At 47.8% G+C, this 20,199-nt stretch overlaps 1 protein-coding gene and 1 pseudogene across 1 annotated transcript in view; both read left to right on the top strand.

Annotated features, from left to right (window-relative positions):
- Nucleotides 1–20,199, top strand: part of CRABP1 (cellular retinoic acid binding protein 1) — a 179,383-nt gene that overhangs the window by 78,870 nt on the left and 80,314 nt on the right. The window lies entirely within an intron of this gene.
- On the top strand, nucleotides 5,246–5,364 carry LOC134938720 (5S ribosomal RNA; annotated as a pseudogene).

Raw genomic sequence — 20,199 nt, forward strand, 5'->3', positions numbered from 1 at the left:
TATCATGTCAACTACAGGGGGCGATGGATCTGGGGCTGATTCCGCCGTGCGCGGTTATGATGTCCCAGATGCATTTGAGAATAACTTGGCTGCTGAGGGTTCAGGTTTTGGGGGTTCTTTATTACCCCAGTCAGTTTGTAACAACGGGGGCACATCAGGGCCCGCCTTGGGCTGCCTTTTCTAATTTACTGACTACGCTGGTAACTAGACTCGCGGTTAATCCGCCATGGACAGATGCTCTGTCCACTCAGTTACAGCAATTGAATAACTCTTTGGATAAGCGTATTCCTGACCCTCGCCCGCCTAAGACTAAACCTAAGAAGTCCTCTAAGCGCTATTACTTCCTCTCAATCCACGCATGTTCCGGATACCTCTTCCGATGAAGATGGCAAGTATACTGACCCCACAGACTCTGATCATGATGTTTATGATGGGGAATCTGTTTCACAGGTGGATGTTCCTGATCTATTAGAGGCTATCAGGCTCATTCTTCAGATTGATGATGATCCTAAGCCTGCTACTACATCTAAGAAACCGGACAGGTTCAAACGTCAGAAGGTTACTAAATTGGTTTTACCTCATTCTGACCACTTGGTTGACATACGTCAGGAACCCTGGGAGAACCCAAGAAAGAAATTCACCCTGCACAAGAAGATGCTAGCCCGCTATTCCCTGGTGGCAGAATTGAGTAAAAATTGGGAAACTCCACCGCCGGTTGATTCGCAGATCGCTCGGCTGGTGGTGTCATCTGCACTGCCTGTCACTACCGTCACTTCTCTCAAGAAGCCGACGGATAAACGTGTGGAGGGCTGCTTAAAAGCTATCTATACACTTGCAGGGGCTGCACATAGACCCACCATTGCGGCTACTTGGGACGCAGAAGCGATTGAGGCGTGGGCTCAGGAAATAGAGGCTGAGTTTCTGTCCAATTTTTCTGAACATGCCAGGCAATGTCTCTCTTATATTGTCACGGCATCTCATTACATTAAAGAAGCAGCTTCGGATGCAGGTATTCTGGCGGCCAAGGCTGCTACAACATCCATTTTGGTTCGTCGTATTCTCTGGTTGCGGTCCTGGTCGGTGGACCTGGACTCTAAGAAAACCCTGGAGGTACTCCTTTTTAAAGGAAACATCCTCTTTGGTGAGGATCTCAACAAGATTGTCGCTGACTTGGCGTCTGCTAAGACTGCATGTCTACCTAGTACTACTCCTTCGGCCCCGAAGGCTAAGACTACTTCCTTTCGTTCCTTTCGGCCTCCGGGTAAAGCAAAGGGTCAGGCGTACCCGAAACAGTTTTGTACTTCCAAAACCACCAAGGCCAAGCCTAAACGTGTCTGGGCTGCCCGTCAGCCGGCTTCCAAATCGGATAAGCCGGCGGCATGACGGGGCGGGCCTCCCCCTGGGGGATCCCAGGGTGGGAGGCTGACTTTTAAGGTTCACTCAGGTATCGTTGAAGACCACTTCAGAAGCTTGGGTGCGGAAAGTCGTCACTCACGGATACGCTATATCCTTCAAGACACGTCCCCCTCCTCGCTGTTGCCTGACGGACATCCCTTCGGATCAGATGAAGGCAACAACTCTACATTTAGTGGTACAATCCCTTCTGGACACCGGAGTAGTAGTTCCGGTGCCTCTGGCTATCCAACGCTGTTCCTAGTCCCAATACCGAATGGTTCCTCCTGGCCCATTCTCAACCTCAAATCTTTGAACAAGTTTGTGAGGGTCCCCAAGTTTCGTATGGAGACTCTTCGCTCTATTGTCCTGGCTTTGGAACCAGGGGACTATATGGTATCCCTGGATATACAGGATGCTTACCTACATATCCCTATTGCCATGTCACATCAGCAATACCTGCGGTTTGCTATTGGCAATCTCCATTACCAATTCCGGGCCTTAGCGTTTGGTCTGACCATGGCTCCGCAAATTTTCACCAAGGTCATGGCAGTTATGATGGCTTCACTCCGCCATCGGGGCATCCGGATCCTGCCATATCTGGACGATCTGCTGATCCTGGCCAATTCCCCAGAAGTTCTCCTCCGTAATTTGGATCTGACAGTCCAGTTTCTGCAAGACCACGGGTGGCTCATCAGCTGGAAGAAATCACCCCTGGTCCCTGCCCAGACCATGGTGCATCTGGGAGCGTTGTTGGACACACACAACCAGAGGTTGTTTTTATCACAGGAGAAAGTCCTGAAGCTTCAGGACAAGATACGTTGCTTCCTCACTCGTCCGCATGTGTCGATACACTCGGCAATGCAAGTACAAGGCCTTATGGTGTCAGCTTTCAACATGGTGGAGTTTGCTCAATTTCATTCCCGCCCTCTGCAGAAACTGATTCTTGCCAAGTGGGACGGCCTGCCTCACCGGTTCAGGTCTCAAATGATCTCTTTGTCTCCGGAGGTCCGTCTGTCACTGACCTGGTGGCTGCAGGACCATCGATTGAGCAGGGGTTGTCCCTTCTGGATCTCTGACTAGGTCCTTATGACGATGGATGCCAGTCTGAGGGGTTGGGGCGCAGTGTTGGAGCATCACTCTCTTCAGGCACGCTGGACCAGGGAGGAGTCTCTCCTCCCGATAAACATACTGGAACTGTGGGCAGTGTTCAATGCTCTGAAACTGGCCTGGCATCTGGTACTGAAGAGGCCTGTTTAAGTGCAGTCAGACAACGCCACCACGGAGGCGTGCATCAACCATCAAGGCGGCACTCGAAGCCGCATGGCAACGTTGGAAGTGTCAAAGATTCTTCAATGGGCGGAAGGCCATCTGCCATCCATATCGGCAGTGTTCATTCCGGGGCTCCTAAACTGAAATCAGACTTCCTCAGTCGTCAGGACGTACACGCCGGAGAGTGGAGCCTTCATCCAGAAGTATTTCAACTCCTAGTGGACAAGTGGGGCCTACCAGATGTAGACCTGACGGCGTTTTGACACAATCACAAGGTTCCGATCTTCGGAGCAAGAACAAGGGATCCTCAAGCGGCGTTCGTGGCCGCACTGGCAATTCCATGGAACTTTCGGCTGCTGTACGTGTTCCCTCCGGTGCCCAGAGTAGTGAGGAACTTCAAGCAAGAAGGAGGAATCCTTCTTCTAATAGCTCCAGCGTGGCCCAGACGGCATTGGTTCTCAGACCTACAGGGTCTCTCGCTAGAGCATCCTCTTCTGCTTTCGTAAAGACCAGACCTCCTCGTTCAGGGCCCTTATGTTTACCAGGATTTGGCCCGACTGGCTTTGACGGCGTGGCTCTTGAAGCTTCCGTACTGAGGGCCAAAGGATTTTCTGAGGCGGTCATTCAAACTATGTTGAAGGCCCGTAAGCCGGCTTCTGTGACTCCTTGGGATTTGTCGGTGGTTCTGGAGGCTTTGCAAGAGTCTCCGTTTGAACCTCTTGAATCTGTGGACCTTAAGTGGCTTTCCCTCAAGGTCTTGTTTCTGCTGGCTGTTGCCTCTGCTAGATGAGTATCGGATTTGGGTGTTTTGTCTTGTAGGACCCCCTATCTGATTTTTCACTGTGACCGGGCAGTTCTTCAAACGCGCCCTGGTTATCTACCTAATGTGGTGTCTTCTTTCCACCTTAACCAGGAGATTGTGGTTCTGGCCTTTGTCTCTCCGGATTATCCTCCAAAGAGCGGTCTTTGGATGTGGTATGGGCTCTCCGTATCTATGTGAAGAGGACAGCATCCGTTAGGAAGTCTGATTCTCTCTTTGTACTGTTTGGTGTTCACAAACGTGGCTGGCCTGCTAACAAGCAGACCTTGGCCAGATGGATTAAAATGGTGATTGCACATGCTTATGTACAGGCTGGCCTTCCAGCTCCTGCTACCAACAAAGCCCATTCTACTCAGTCTCTTGGACCTTCTTGGGCGGCCCGCCGTGGTGCGACCCTTGAACAATTGTGCAAGGTGGCTACGTGGTCCTCAGTGAACATGTTCATAAGGTTCTATGCCTTCGATACTTCCGCCTCCCAGGATGCTTCTTTTGGACACCAGGTTCTTGTGCTCGCTACAGTGCGTCCCCCCCCCATAAGGAACTGCTTTAGGAAATGCCCGATGTTATTCCCTGAGGAATACCAGTGTACCCCGCTGCAGAAAAGGAGATTTATGGTAATAACTTACCCTTGTTAAATCTCTTTCTGCAAGGTACTGTACACTGGATTTCACAGGGCACCCACCCTGATGCACTTAGCTTCTTTGGTTTGGTATGGCATTAGCCACTGATACCTTCTCCTGTCGTGAGAATGTGGTGTACGTGGCTACTAACGGCTGTCATCTTTTTTGCCTGCTACTGCATTGGACTGGTTAACGAAACTGAGCTCCTGTGCACGGAGGCAGGGTTATAGAGGCGGCGGCGCTGAGCATCTTGAGAACAGTCAAAGCTTTTAGCCTGTTGGTGCCTCGGATCAAGATCCTACTCTACACCCCGATGTTATTCTCTGTGGAATCCTGTGTACCTCGCAGAAAGAGATTTAACAAGGGTAAGTTCTTACCATAAATCTCCTTTTTTTACCTAAATACAGTGCTCAAAGTGGGGCGGTATACAGTTGTATGGTATACCGCCACCTTTGTAGCACTAGGCATAGCGTTTTGCCCCCAATCGTCTATACAGAATACGAGGTAATGTTCATCTTTTATGCCTAATTATTTATGTGGTTCAACTATTTCTTTGTGGCATATATAACAGGCTATTAGCCATTCTTTCCTAAGGCTGTATATTCACTACGAACTTGGCAGCTACTTAAAGCAGCTTTTTTCAGCGTTCAGTGTGCACTATCTGATTTGTATACGTGATTACAACAATGTTGTCAATTATGCTACTTTATTATCTGTTTAGATTAATCTAATAAGCACTTGTTAGCAGGCGGGTTAGGTCACATTGTGCTTCTGTGTGACATCATTTAACAATAGGATTTGCCTATTTTACTGGTATTAATAATTGAGTATCCACCTTATTTCGTGCCTATGTCCAGGTACATATTGTTTCACCCACCATGCCTCTGACAATTCACATTTTTTTAATGTAATATAACTATGTTACTTATTTTCTACTATATACTTTCTGGACTCTCACCAGCGATCCACTGGTTAATGGGTGGTTCCGCCCTGCATATACCTTTGCCTAACGCTAGCAGCAGATCCATCTGATTTTTTCTTTTCTATGCATTTCATCCCCATTGCTTCTTTTGTTCATATCTTTGACTTTTGCTCCTGTAAACTCTCATCAGTGATCCCGGAGTAACAAAGGCATTTGTTCCTCTACTATCATACCACACTGTAAATGCCCGATTCCATCTGATCTTGGAAGCAAAGCAGTGTTGGGCCGGGTCAGTACTGGATTGGGTGACCCCCTAGGAAGACACGGTTTAGTAGAGGCTTGAGAGATGGTATACTCTGTGCCTAATGGATTGTACACACGGTGAGATATTTTCTTATGATTTTGACTATATAGTCAAAATCATAAGAAAAGTTAGAGCATATCGCAAGGTGAAAGTCACCTTGCGATCCCAACGCGCAGTCGGCATCGTAAGCCTAGATAGACTGTGCAGGCAAGTCACTTTTGACTATCTCATAGAAAAGATTGACACTTAGCAAAAATCGCACATACTGTAGTCAGTATCGCAAGCACACTCATTATGTGCTTGCGATACCGACCTAGCCCGTCGCATTGTGAGACTCGGGATTAGCCCGAATCTCACTCTGTGTATGCACCGTAACGCTGACAGCAGATTCACAATCTGTTCTTATTGCACTTTCATCTCTCTGAACGGTCAGATATTTGTCTTATAACCACCTTTTTTATTGACTCACCCAACATAGGCACTGGTTCATATGTGGAATTTCTTTATTGCAATATTTATCTATACCTGTGGATCCACACAAGATTTATGTATTGACGGTTTCAGTAATGACACTCACCATATTCCATACTTTTGGTCTACCCATTTTGGGCCTATTCTTATACTAGGTAAATATGAAAGGTAGGGGTGGATCTATTTCGGGTACTCCCGGCTGCTGAAAAATGTGTAGCTCCAAAGAGAACACCACTCTCTAATAATCCAGAAATGTATGCAATTTGAGCAAACACATAACATCAAGCGCTAATTCATGAGATATTAGACCATTTATTTGTGGCACTTTTTAATATTTTGTTTATTTGTTATTTGTCATTTGCTGTTGTTATGTTTGTCCAGGATGCATCAACTGCCTTATTTTAACAATGTACCAATAAAGCCTATATGTTTTAATCTTTCAATACTATAGTCATCTTCAAACCTATTCTAAGAGTGCACCCACAAAAGAGTCTTCTTTTTCTCTTTTTTTGTAACTGTATAGCGTTTTACCTGCACAGCTGTGAATAGGGTAGTGGCCTCATGGGAAGGGGCATGGCCACAGAATAGCAACAATTCACATTACACCACACAGTAGTGTCCGTTATTCAAATTACACCACACAGTAGTGCCACTTATACATTTTACACCACACCATAGTACCCCTTATACACATTACACCAGCTAGAGCCCTTATACAAATTATGCCAGCTAGAGCCCCGTATACCCTTTATGCTAGGTAGAGCCCCTTATACACATTAGGCCAGGTAGAGAGTTTTGTACACATTACACCAGGTAGAACCCCAACAGAGAGTGAGAAGTGTGTGTGTGTGTGTGTGTGTGTGTATTCCCCCGCACCCCATCCCCATAGCATCTTTGTTGCACTTACATGACTCGTTTCTGTCTGCAGCTGTCTCCTGTACCCAGAAGTCCGCAGTACCCAGTTGACTGGTACAAAGGTGTGCAGTCATCGGAATAATGTGTGTTGTGTAGTGACAGTAAATAGCGTATTGAGGACACAGATAGGCAATGTATCACAATGCTGAACAGTCTTATGTGTAATACTGGCTGATGTTTTCTAATGTGGAGTGGAAGTCAGTGCACTCTGTATATCAGTTGGGACTACTGTGGAAGAAATATGCTACTGGAAATGTTTGGACTAAATAATGCTCTCTGATCAGTAATAGATATTTTCTCTGTATAATATCGCTAAACCCCAGCGGTGATCGGTCTTGAATCTGTGTTGCATACAGGGCCGGTGCAAGGTTTCTTGGCACCCTAGGCAAAATGTCTGCCTACTGCCCCCCAACATCATCAGTTACTCACTTTCCCAGTCACTAAGGTGAAAGTTCATAGGCGGCGTCTTATACATTTCCCAGCCGTCTGACTGCATTATCTCTCAAAGATTATCATTAATTATTTGATAGCTACACTCAGTGGCACCACCTTCCCAGATCCTGGCACCCTACCCAGCTGCCTATCTCTTTCTATTTCATTCATCTCTCATACATTCATACATACATATCCATACACTGCCTCTCTCATATATACATTCATACTCTCTCATTCCTTCACAACTCTCTACTTTTTCTCTGTCTTTCTCATTCTCGCTCTCTTTTACATATATATTATCTCCCTTTATTTCTGACACACACACACACACACACACACACACACACACACACACACATCTCTCTCTCTATTTTATTCTGTCTCTTATACATACATACATACATACATACATACATAGCCTCTCACATACATACATATTCACTGACTCTCTCATACATACACTGCCTCTCACATACATACATACATACATACATACATACACTGCCTCTCTCATACATACATACATACATACATACATACATATATACATACATACATACATACACTGCCTCTCTCATACATACATACATACATACATACATACACTGCCTCTCTCATACATACATACATACATACATACATACATACACTGCCTCTCATACATACATACATACATACATACATACATACACTGCCTCCCTCATACATACATATATACATACATACATACATACACTGCCTCTCTCATACATACACACATACATACACTGCCTCTCTAATACATACACTGCCTCTCATACATACATACATACATACATACACTGCCTCCATACATACACACAGGATTGATATCGGGTGACCGGAGGTTGGGAGACCACCGGTCACCATACTGAAGCCAAGATCCAGTCTGTCACATGTCCGCCGGGGGGGGGGGGGGGGGGGATCCATACACTGCCTCCATCCATACATATATAAACATGCACTGCCTCTACACATTCATACACAGCCTCCATACATACATACATACATGCATACATATATACATCCAAACACTGCCTCCATACATACAAACACATATATACATCCATACTGCCTCCATACATATATACAGTACATCCATACACTGCCTCCATACATATATACAGTACATCCATACACTGCCTCCATACATATACACACACACACACACACACACACACACACACACACACATATATATACATATCCATACACTGCCTCCATACATATATACAATACATTCATACACTGCCTCCATACACATATACATTCATACATACACACAAATATACAGCCATACACTACCTTCATACATACATACATCCATACACTACCTCCATACATACACACATATATACAATACAGCGATACACTGCCTCCATACGTACATACATATATACATTCATACACACACTGCCTCCGTACGTACGTACGTATGTATATACATCCATACACTGCCTCCATACATACACACGTATATACAGCCATATACTACCTACATACATATATACAGTACATCCATACACTGCCTCCGTACGTACGTACGTACGTACGTACGTACATACGTAGATACGTACGTACATACATACATATATACAATACATCGGTACACTGCCTCCATACGTATGTACGTACGTACGTACGTACGTACGTACGTACGTACATATATACTTTCATACACTGCCTCCGTACGTACACAGCCTCCGTACATACATCCATACACTGCCTCCATATGTACATACATACATACATACATACACACACTGCCTCCGTACGTACGTATATACATCCATACACTGCCTCCATACATACACACGTATATACAGCCATATACTACCTACATACATATATACAGTACATCCATACACTGCCTCCGTACGTACGTACATACATACATATATACAATACATCGGTACACTGCCTCCATACGTATGTACGTACGTACATATATACATTCATACACTGCCTCCGTACGTACACAGCCTCCATACATACATCCATACACTGCCTCCATATGTACATACATATATACATACATACACTGCCTTCATACATCCATCCATCCATCCATCCACTGCCTCCATACATACACACATATATACACTGTCTCCATACATCTATATACGCATATGTCTCCATAGATACTGTACATAAATCCAACCCCCCTCCCCCCTTCAGTGCACACTTTAGCAACTACCACTTCCCTGGGGTGTGACTCCAGGCAGCCACTACTCCGGGTGCCCCACCATCGCACCAAGGGGGCAACATCTTACCGCTGGCCAGGATGCTGTACTGTTCCCCGCTGCTGCCACCATCTTCCGGCTCACGATGCCGCCCGGGTTAGCGCTTCTGCTAGCGCCTAGCGGGGAGATACTGCTGCTGTTGATGCCGGCGGCTCCATAGTGCACAGCAGCTGGTGAGGGCCGGGCGGCTGCTGCTGGCGGGGAGGCACTGTTCCTGGTGCTGCCGCCAGCTCCGAGTGCATAGTGCGCTGCAGATAGCGCGAGGTGGGCGGCTGCTTCTGTCGGGGGGCAGGCGCCTGCTGCCTGCCTGATGCCGCACTTGTCCTCAATCCCCTCCACCCCTCCGGAACCCACCGAACTGTATTTTAAAAACAAACGTTGCCGTGGGTTGCGGGGGAAAGTGGAGGCCGCTCACTCCTAGTTGTGCTTCTAAGTGCCGCCCTCCAGCGGCCGGCGCTCTAGGCAGCTGCCTAAAGCTGCCTAGTGGTAGCGCCGGCCCAGTTTGCATACTGATGTTGTTCTTTAGACTTGCTACTGCTTGGGAGTGGTCAGTCTTAGTATGTCAAGTACTGATACTGCGGGTATGTGCTTTAACTTATATTGATCAGTTTCTTTAGTTTTGGCTTGAAGATGGATGTTTGGCAGGTTAATGTAAATAATTCATCTTTCAGAGTACTCTATTTTGAATTTGAATATCTACTTCTAGTTTGTTAATAGAGTTAATAGAATGGAATGGGAGAAAATAACGAGTTTTATGGTAAGAACTTACCTTTGTTAAAACTCTTTCTGCGAGGTACACTGGGCTCCACAAGGATTGGACAATGGGGTGTAGAGTAGGATCTTGATCCGAGGCACCAACAGACACAAGCTTTGACTGTTCCCAGAATGCACAGCGCCGCCTCCTATATCACCCCGCCTCCCAGCACAGGAGCTCAGTTTTTAGTTAACCAGCCCAATGCAGTAGCAGGAAAAGAGACGACAACGGTTAGTAGCCACATACACCACATTCTCACGACAGGAGAAGTGTCAGCGGCTAATGCCATACCAACCCAAAAAAGCTAAGTGCGTCAGGGTGGGAACCTTGTGGAGCCCAGTGTACCTCGCAGAAAGAGTTTTAACAAAGGTAAGTTCTTACCATAAAACTCGTACTCTGGTGCGGGGTACACTGGGCTCCACAAGGATTGGACAATGGGGATGTCCTAAAGCAGTTCCTTATGGGAGGGGACGCACTGCAGCGGGCACAAGAACCCGGCGTCCAAAGGAAGCATCCTGGGAAGCGGCAGTATCGAAGGCATAGAACCTTATGAACGTGTTCCCTGAGGACCACGTAGCCGCCTTGCACAATTGATCAAGGGTCGCACCACGTTGGGCCGCCCAAGAAGGTACAACAGACCGAGTAGAATGGGCCTTAATGTGATCAGGAGCCGATAGACCAGCCTTCACATAAGTATGTGCAATCACCATTCGAATCCATCTGGCCAGAGTTTGCTTGTGAGCAGGCCAGCCACGTTTGTGAAATCCAAACAAAACAAAGAGAGAATCAGATTTTCGAATAGAAGCAGTTCTCTTCACATAGATACGGAGAGCCCGTACCACATCCAAAGACCGCTCTTTGGGAGACAAATCAGGAGAGACAAAGGCCGGAACCACAATCTCCTGATTAAGGTGGAACGAAGAAACCACCTTAGGTAAATATCCGGGACGAGTCCTAAGAACCGCCCTGTCACGGTGAAAAATCAGATATGGGGAACTACAAGACAAGGCATCCAGATCCGACACTCTTCTAGCAGAGGCAATAGCCAGCAAGAACACCACCTTAAGGGAAAGCCACTTAAGGTCAGCTGAACCAAGAGGTTCAAATGGAGGCTCCTGCAACGCCTCCCAAACCACGATAAGTCCCAAGGAGCCACAGGCGGGACATAGGGAGATTGGATACGCAACACACCCTGAGTGAAAGTATGAACATCAGGTAAAGTCGCAATTTTTCTCTGAAACCACACCGACAAGGCAGAAATATGAACCTTGAGGGAGGCTAGACGCAGGCCTAAATCCAGGCCTTGCTGCAGAAAAGCCAAAAGTTTGGCTGTACTAAACTTGGAAGCGTCATAATTGTTAGATGCGCACCAAACAAAGTAGGAATGCCAGACCCTATGATAAATCCGAGCAGAAGCCGGTTTCCGGGCCCGCAACATAGTTTTAATGACCCTTCAGAAAACCCCTTAGCCCTCAAGACGGAAGCTTCAAGAGCCACACCGTCAAAGATAGCCGGGCTAGGTCCTGGTAGACACAGGGGCCCTGAACGAGAAGGTCTGGGCGTTGTGGAAGTAGAATTGGACGCTCTGACGATAGGCCCTGCAGGTCTGAGAACCAGTGCCGTCTGGGCCACGCTGGAGCTATGAGAAGCAGATTTCCTTTTTCTTGCTTGAACTTCCGAATTACCCTGGGCAGGAGTGACACCGGAGGGAACACATACGGCAGCCGAAACCTCCACGGCACCGCCAGCGCATCCACGAATGCTGCTTGAGGATCCCTTGTCCTTGCTCCGAAGACCGGAACCTTGTAATTGTGTCGAGACGCCATCAGATCCACATCTGGAAGGTCCCACTTTTCCACTAGGAGTTGAAACACTTCTGAGTGGAGGCCCCACTCGCCGGCATGCACGTCCTGACGACTGAGAAAGTCCGCTTCCCAATTCAAGACTCCCGGAATGAATATTGCCGATATGGCCGGTAGATGGCGTTCCGCCCAACGTAGATCCGTGATACTTCCTTCATTGCCAAACGGCTTCGAGTGCCGCCTTGATGATTTATGTAAGCCACTGTGGTGGCTTTGTCCGACTGTACTTGAACAGGACGGTTTTGAATTAAATGCTGGGCCAGGTTCAACGCATTGAAGACCACCCGCAATTCCAGAATGTTGATCAAGAGGAGAGATTCCTCCTTGGTCCACCGACCCTGAAGGGAGTGTTGCTCCAGCACCGCGCCCCAACCTCTTAGACTGGCATCTGTCGTCAACAGGACCCAGTTGGATATCCAGAAGGGACGACCCCTGCACAATTGTTGGTTCCGGAGCCACCAGTGTAGCGACAGACGAACCTCCGGAGTCAAGAAGATCATTTGAGATCTGATCCGGTGAGGCAGGCCATCCCACTTGGCTAGAATCAGCCTCTGGAGGGGGCGAGAATGGAATTGAGCATACTCCACCATGTCGAATGCTGATACCATTAGGCCCAGCACCTGCATTGCCGAATGTATCGACACTTGCGGACGAGAAAGGAAGCAACGAATCCTGTCTTGAATCTTCAGGACTTTCTCCTGAGACAAGAACAACCTCTGGTTGTGAGTGTCCAAAAACGCTCCCAGGTGCACCATGCTCTGAGCAGGGACCAGGGAGAATTTCTTCCAGTTGATGAGCCACCCGTGGGCTTATAGAAACCGGACCGTCATATCCAGATGATGCAGGAGAAGATCTGGGGAATTTGCCAGGATTAACAAGTCGTCCAGATACGGCAGTATCCTGACCCCTTGACGGCGGAGTACCACCGTCATCACCGCCATAACTTTGGTGAAGACTCACGGAGCCGTTGTTAAACCAAAAGGTAACGCCCGAAACTAGTAATGTAGATTGCCAATAGTGAACCTCAGGTATTGTTGATGTGACACTGCTGTAGGAATATGCAGGCAAGCATCCTATATGTCCAGGGAGACCATGTAGTCCCCAGGTTCCAAGGCCAGAACTATAGAGCGAAGGGTTTCCATACGGAACTTGGAAACCTTCACAAACCTGTTCAATGCCTTGAGGTTGAGAATGGGCCGGGAGGACCCATTCGGTTTCGGGACTAGAAACAGCGGAGAATAGTACCCCCAGCCCCTCTGAGCAAGAGGCACCTGTACTACAACTCCAGTATCCAGGAGGGTCTGTACCACCGAGTGTAGAGTTTTTGCCTTTGTCTGGTCCAAAGGGACGTCTGTCTGGCAAAATCGATGAGGGGGTCGGTATTTGAAGGCTATGGCGTAACCTCGAGTGACGACTTCCCTTACCCAGGCATCAAAAGTGGTCTTCAACCTTTCCTGGGTATACCCTAGAAGCCGGCCCCCCACCCTGGGATCCCCCAGGGAGAGGCCTGCCCCATCATGCGTCGGGCTTATCGGTCTTGGCAGCTGGCTGACGGGCAGCCCAGGCTCTTTTGGGCTTCGGCTTACCAGGTTTGGAAGTGCGGGCCTGCTTATGGTACGCCTGACCTTTTGCTTTACCTGAAGGACGAAAGGGTTGAAAGGACGTACCTTTAGACTTAGACACAGAAGGAGCGGTATTAGGCAGACAGGCAGTTTTGGCAGTAGCCAAGTCAGCCACTATCTTATTTAAGTCCTCCCCAAGCAGAATATCTCCATTGAAAGGGAATACCTCCAGGGTTTTTCTAGAGTCCAGATCCACAGACCAGGATCTCAGCCACAATATCCGGCGAGCCAGGACTGACGTAGTAGAGGCCTTGGCTGCTAGGATACCGGCATCAGAAGCCGCCTCTTTAATATATCGAGAAGCTGTGACAATATATGACAAGCATTGTCTAGCATGGTCAGAAGAGATTTCAGCTTCTAACTCCGAGGCCCATGCTTCAATAGCCTCTGCAACCCATGTAGCTGCAATAGTGGGCCTTTGTGCAGCACCCGTGAGGATGTAAATTGCTTTCAGACAAACCTCCACACGTTTATCCGTAGGCTCTTTTAGAGACGTGACGGTAGTGACAGGTAGAGCTGAGGAAACCACCATCCTAGCCACATGTGAGTCTACTGGAGGAGGCGTTTCCCAATTTTTAGACAGCTCTGGCGTGAGGGGATAGCGAGCCAGCATCTTCTTTTGAGGCACAAACTTCGTACCCGGGTTTTCCCAGGGTTCCTGACGTATATATCCACTAGGTAGTCAGAGTGAGGTAAAACTTGCTTAACCACCTTCTGACGCTTGAACCTATCTGGTTTCTTAGGAGGGACGGATGGCTCGGGATCATCCGTAATCTGCAGAATTAACTTAATAGCCTCCAAAAGGTCAGGAACATCCACACGTGAACTACCCTCCCCATCAGCCGTATCTGAGTCAGAACCTGAGGGGTCAGTAAATGTGCCGTCTTCATCAGACGAGGTGTCAGTGACAGCAGTGGATTGTGAGGAGATAAGCGCTCGCTTAGAGGACCTCTTGGACTTAGGCGAGCGTTGGTCAGACTTTTTAGTAGTCAAGGACTGGTTCAACTTCTTTTAATTGAGCAGATAAATCGTCCGCCCACGGCGGGTTAGCTGCAGGGACCACATACGGTTGTACCGGCATTGGGGGTCCCATAGGGGGAGTTAGTTTATGAACTAGAGTATGCAGAAGCGTGGAAAAAGCGGCCCACGGTGGGTCAGTATGTGCCTCCGTTGCCACAGTCCCACTGGGGGGCCAGGAGCCCCCAGAACCAGAGCCCACAGCTGCTATATTCTCCTCATATGGCCCCGAGGCGTCAGCAACACCGGCAGTGTGTTCAGCCCCAGAACCGTTACCCTCAGAAGCAGACATGATATAACTTGCAGTATGAGGTTAACACAGTACAATTATCAGCAGCACTATACCTCTGAACCCAAACCCCTGCGCAGTGTAGTCAGCACTAGCAGAGATAAAGGAGAGATATAGCGACTAAATCACAGAGAAAAATACGTAATACAGTATATCTTTGTGAAAATCCTATATTAGATAACACCTGACGCACCAAGCCCCCTCAGGTTATGGACTATAGGGATAGCAGATTGAGTGAAAGACACAAAATGGACACCACTCAGCTATCAAATGCACACACAAATAGTCACAGTTTGTACAATGCAGAGGTTATTACTGACAATAATACTGCACTGGACTAGCTTACACAGCTATATAACAATAGATATAACAGTACACAGTAAGAACTGGATGTATATCACAGGGTAATTGTACTAAAAAACCCTAACTAAGTGCACTCTTTCTTAACTATCACTGTCTAAAAAGGCAGGTAGAATACTTAAGTGTCATGTAAAGGCACCGCGCTGACAACCAGGCGGCTCTACATAGGAGGATTTGCCCAAGCAGTCCCAGGAACAGTGAGCTGATGGATAATGGCGCCGCAGACACTAACAGGGAGTGAGGAAAAGACAGATATGCAGCTCCAGGGCTGGAACACTTGCTAGAAATGGCGTCCTGGGGCTGGGGGAGGGGCTTCAGGTCTAAGCCTTATCCCCTCTGCTGGCAAAACCACCGGGTGCTGTGCGCAAAATAAGAATTGGTTTAGAGAGAAAACCTGACCTGCGCCCATGCCCTGGTGATCTAGTGGGGTCGCCTGTATCCACAGTGTCCACCGCCAGCGCGCGCGGCCCGCCTCCAACTGACCGCGCCGGATGGCGATAAAGACCGGGTCCCGCTTGCGGGACCCACTTACCACCTCCCGAAGCGCGGCCACGCGATCCTGGAGAGCCCCAGCCGTGTGTGTGTAACGTGAAGAAAACCGGAGCCTCCGCTGTAGGTACCCGGCAACCAGGGCTCGGGAGTGTACAGCACCGCTAGGGAGAGCTGGAGCTGCAGCAGTGAATGTCACAAAGCATTTACCACTGCTGCTGCCCTTGAAGTCTTCACTTTTTACCTCATAAAAAGCTTTTCTTAGGGCTGCTTGGAGCAGCCCCTCTGTTAAGTGCCTGCTTACTGCAGCACCAACTGACAAACTGAGCTCCTGTGCTGGGAGGCGGGGTGATATAGGAGGCGGCGCTGTGCATTCTGGGAACAGTCAAAGCTTTGAGCCTGTTGGTGCCTCGGATCAAGATCCTACTCTACACCCCATTGTCCAATCCTTGTGGAGCCCAGTGTACCCCGCAGCAGAAAAATGAATAATATAACTAAAATAAAATCAAATAATAGGGAGAGGTAAAGGGGAAGGAGTGGTGTGTGTTTGGGATCAATGAATTAGGAAGCGGGAGTTAGTATAGGGCAGGGGTTCTCAAACTCGGTCCTCAGGACCCCACACAGTGCATGTTTTGCAGGTAACCCAGCAGGTGCACAGGTGTATTAATTACTCACTGACACTTTTTAAAAGGTCCACAGGTGGAGGTAATTATTTCACTTGTGATTTTGTGAGGAGACCTGCAAAACATGCACTGTGTGGGGTCCTGAGGACCGAGTTTGAGAACCTGTGGTATAGGGTATATTGTTGGGTAATGGATAGTGGAAAGTGCAGTGAATCTATTGTTGGGATAGGTCCCAACACATTGTATTCGTGTAGCTTAGTGTATTTACCTGATGTGGCATGATGTGATATGGTTATTAATATTGTACTATGGGATTCATCACGCCCTACAGGCGCTCTTCATACAGTCGCAAGGGGCTGCACCCCCTTAACCCCTGCACGTCCTTTGGGCGGGCAATATTTGTATTATATGGAGTATTACCGTGAAGCATAATGTTCTTAGTGGTTAAATATTTTACGGGCAAAGGCCATACCATGGTCAAGGGGGCATAGGTACTTGCGACGGCGTGAAGAGCGGACGCAGGGCAAGATGAATGACCTAGTGTGTTAATGTGTACATAATGTAGGTATAAAGACAATGGGGGTCATTCCGACCTGATCGCGCGCTGCCTTTTTTCGCAGCGCAGCGATAAGGTCACTACTGTGCATGCGTATGTACCGCAATGTGCAGGCGCGGCATACAGGTACAAAGCGGATTGTTGCTGTGCGATGGATTTAATGAAGAATCCATTCTTACAGCCGATCGCAAGGAGATTGACAGGAAGAAGGCGTTTATGGGTATCAACTGACCTTTTTCTGGGAGTGGTTGGAAAAACGCAGGCGTGTCCAAGTGTTTGCAGGGCGGGTGTCTGACGTCAATTCTGGGACCAGACAGGCTGAAGTGATCGCAGCGGCTGAGTAAGTTCAGACCTACTCAGAAACTGCACAAACTGTTTTTGTACTGCTCACTACACAAGCGTTCGCACACTTGCACAGCTAAAATACAACCCCCTGTGGGCGGCGACTATGCGTTCGCACAGCTGCTAAAAACAGCTAGCGAGCGATCAACTCGGAATGACCCCCAATGTTTGGTAAATACCACATACACAGTGTTTGTGTTGGGAGATTATTGCTCAGCCTATCACCAGCTTCATTGTCCTCGCACACTGCACACTACAGGCTCTCACTCTGCACCAGCACCAGAAACAGCAATCACCATGTTCCTTCCTGGCCGCGCAAGGCATGCCGGGAGTTGTAGTTTCCCCACAGTATTGCCGTGTCACGGTGACGTGCACCCTCTGCAGTCTATCGTGCCAGATACACATATACCCCACAGTGCCAGATATGCCCCACAGTGCCAGTTATACATATGCCCCACAGTGTCAGATATGCCCCATCAGAGCCGGCCATAGGCATAGGCAAACTAGGCAATTGCCTAGGGCATTTGATATGCCTAGGGGCATCAGCAGCTTCTGCTGATTAAAATGATATGCGGCATGCCTATATTCTATGTGTAGCATTTCATATGCAGATACAGCCACAGTCTCACACAGTATATAGGCATGCCGCATATCATTTTAATCAGCAGAAGCTGCTTGTGCATCCTAGCCACATAGTAATGCAAATAAGATGCATTTTAATAAAGAAAAAAGGTGCCCGACGTTAGCATTGAGGCAAGATTTATGAGGACACATCTGTATCCAAGCAGAGGCAGAGGTCACAGTGTTAGTGGAAGTGTGAGTGCTGTGTGCATGTGAGTGGGTTGGTTGTGCAGTAGTGTTCGGAATATGTGTAAGGAGCATTATGTGTGTCATGTAAAAATGCATTAATAATGTGCAACATATGTGTAAGGGGCACTATGTGTGTGTCATTATGTGTATAAGGGCATTAATAATGGGAGGCATATGTGTAACAGGGTACTACTGTATGTGTGTCATTATGTGTATAGGGGCACTAATAATGTGCAGCAAATGTGTAGGGGTCACTATGTGTGTCATTATGTGTATAAGGGCATTAATAATGTGTGGCATATGTGTAAGGTACATTGTGTAAAAGGGCATTAATAAAGGTTGTCATAATGTGTAAGGCGCATTATGTTTATAAGGACATAATGATGTGTCTCATACTGTATGTGTATGGGGCATTACTGTGTGGAATGTGTATAAATGCATTACTAATGTGTGGCATTATGTGTATAAGGTGCTTTACTATGTGGCGTTGCATATAGAAAGGGCATTACTTTGTCATCTAATGTGAATAAAGAGCAATAGGGTGTGGTGTAATGTGAATAAGGAGCAATTCAGTGTGTTGTAATGTAAATAAGGGGCTCTACTGTGAGGAGTAACGTTTATAAGGTAAAGTGATACTACTGTGGGATGTAATATGAATTATGGACACTATCGCATGATCAAATGTGAATGAAGTTGCAGTACTGTGTGGCATAATTTGAATTGGGGTTACTATTGTGTGGCCATGCCCCTTGCCAGAAAAAACACACCCCTTTTTGGGCTGTGCGCCAAATGTGCGAATTGTTCCTATTTAAAATATAGGGGATACAAACACCAAAATGAGGACTGTAATGGGTGAGGGGTGATGGTGCTGGGAAAGAGGTGCAAGGTCAGAGGCGGAACCAGCGGTGGTGCTAGGGGGCATCAGCCCAAATCTTGCCTAGGGCATCATATTGGTTAGGGCCGGCTCTGTGCCCCATAATGCCAAATATACATATGTCCCACAGTGCCAGATAAACATATGCCCCACAGTGCCAGTTATACCCCAGTTATGCCCCACAGTGCCATATATACATATGGTCCACAATGCCAGATATACATATACCCCACTGTGCCATATATACATATGCCCCCAGTGTCAGATATACCCCACAATGCCAGTTATACATATGCCCCACCCAACCCACCCCACACCTCCCACCTCCCTCCCGCTGCTCACCCACTGCTGCTGTGTCAGGGTCGGGGGACAGAGAGGAGAGTGGAGCGTGGGCCCATCCCTCAGTGCTGCTCAGTCAGACTCTGGTGGTCTCCGGCCGCGGCATGTATTTTCTCAACTGAGCACCGGTTTATTAGCCAATCAAAGCTCGCGGACCTGCAGCCAAACTAGACGGTGCTCAGTTGAGAAGATACATGCCGCGGCCGGAGACCAAAGTCTGACTGAGCAGCACCGAGGGACGGGACCATGCTGCTTTCTCCTCTCCTTCCCTGACACAGCAGCGGGCTGGTAAGGGGAGGAGGAGCACATCGATGGCTTTTACCGTAATTGCCGCTAACAGCAGCTATGGTGTGTGTGAGTGGTGGGCCGCAGGTACGGCGTTCGGGCAGATAGATTGTTAACGGTACATCGTACCCAAGCGTACCGCCACACGTGCAGGCCTAGTCTCTCCTATCCAGAGCTGTGACTCTATGACTCCTAGCCACGCCCAGCGCCACGCCCAGCGTTAGCAAATGAGTCATAGAGTCACAGATCTAGACAAATATATATGATATTAACTAGAAATACATTGGGGATTAACCCTTGGTGTCGCCCAGCACACAGAGCTGTACCTGTACCAAGACATGAAATACTATATATATATATATATATATATATATATATATATTTATAATAGAAATCCAGAGGTCTTAGTTACATACAGTTTGCAAATGTATGATAAGCCACCAGGTCCCGACAAGGCTCCTCTGATGCTGGTGGTCCCTACCGCTAGGTCTGGGCCCGGGGTGCAGAACCCCATAGTCTGGCAAAGGCCAGCTATCCCGGGGCAGCATAATGCAAGAAGGTAAAG

The sequence above is a fragment of the Pseudophryne corroboree genome, chromosome 6, assembly GCF_028390025.1.
Source record: "Pseudophryne corroboree isolate aPseCor3 chromosome 6, aPseCor3.hap2, whole genome shotgun sequence".
Lineage (NCBI taxonomy): Eukaryota > Metazoa > Chordata > Amphibia > Anura > Myobatrachidae > Pseudophryne > Pseudophryne corroboree.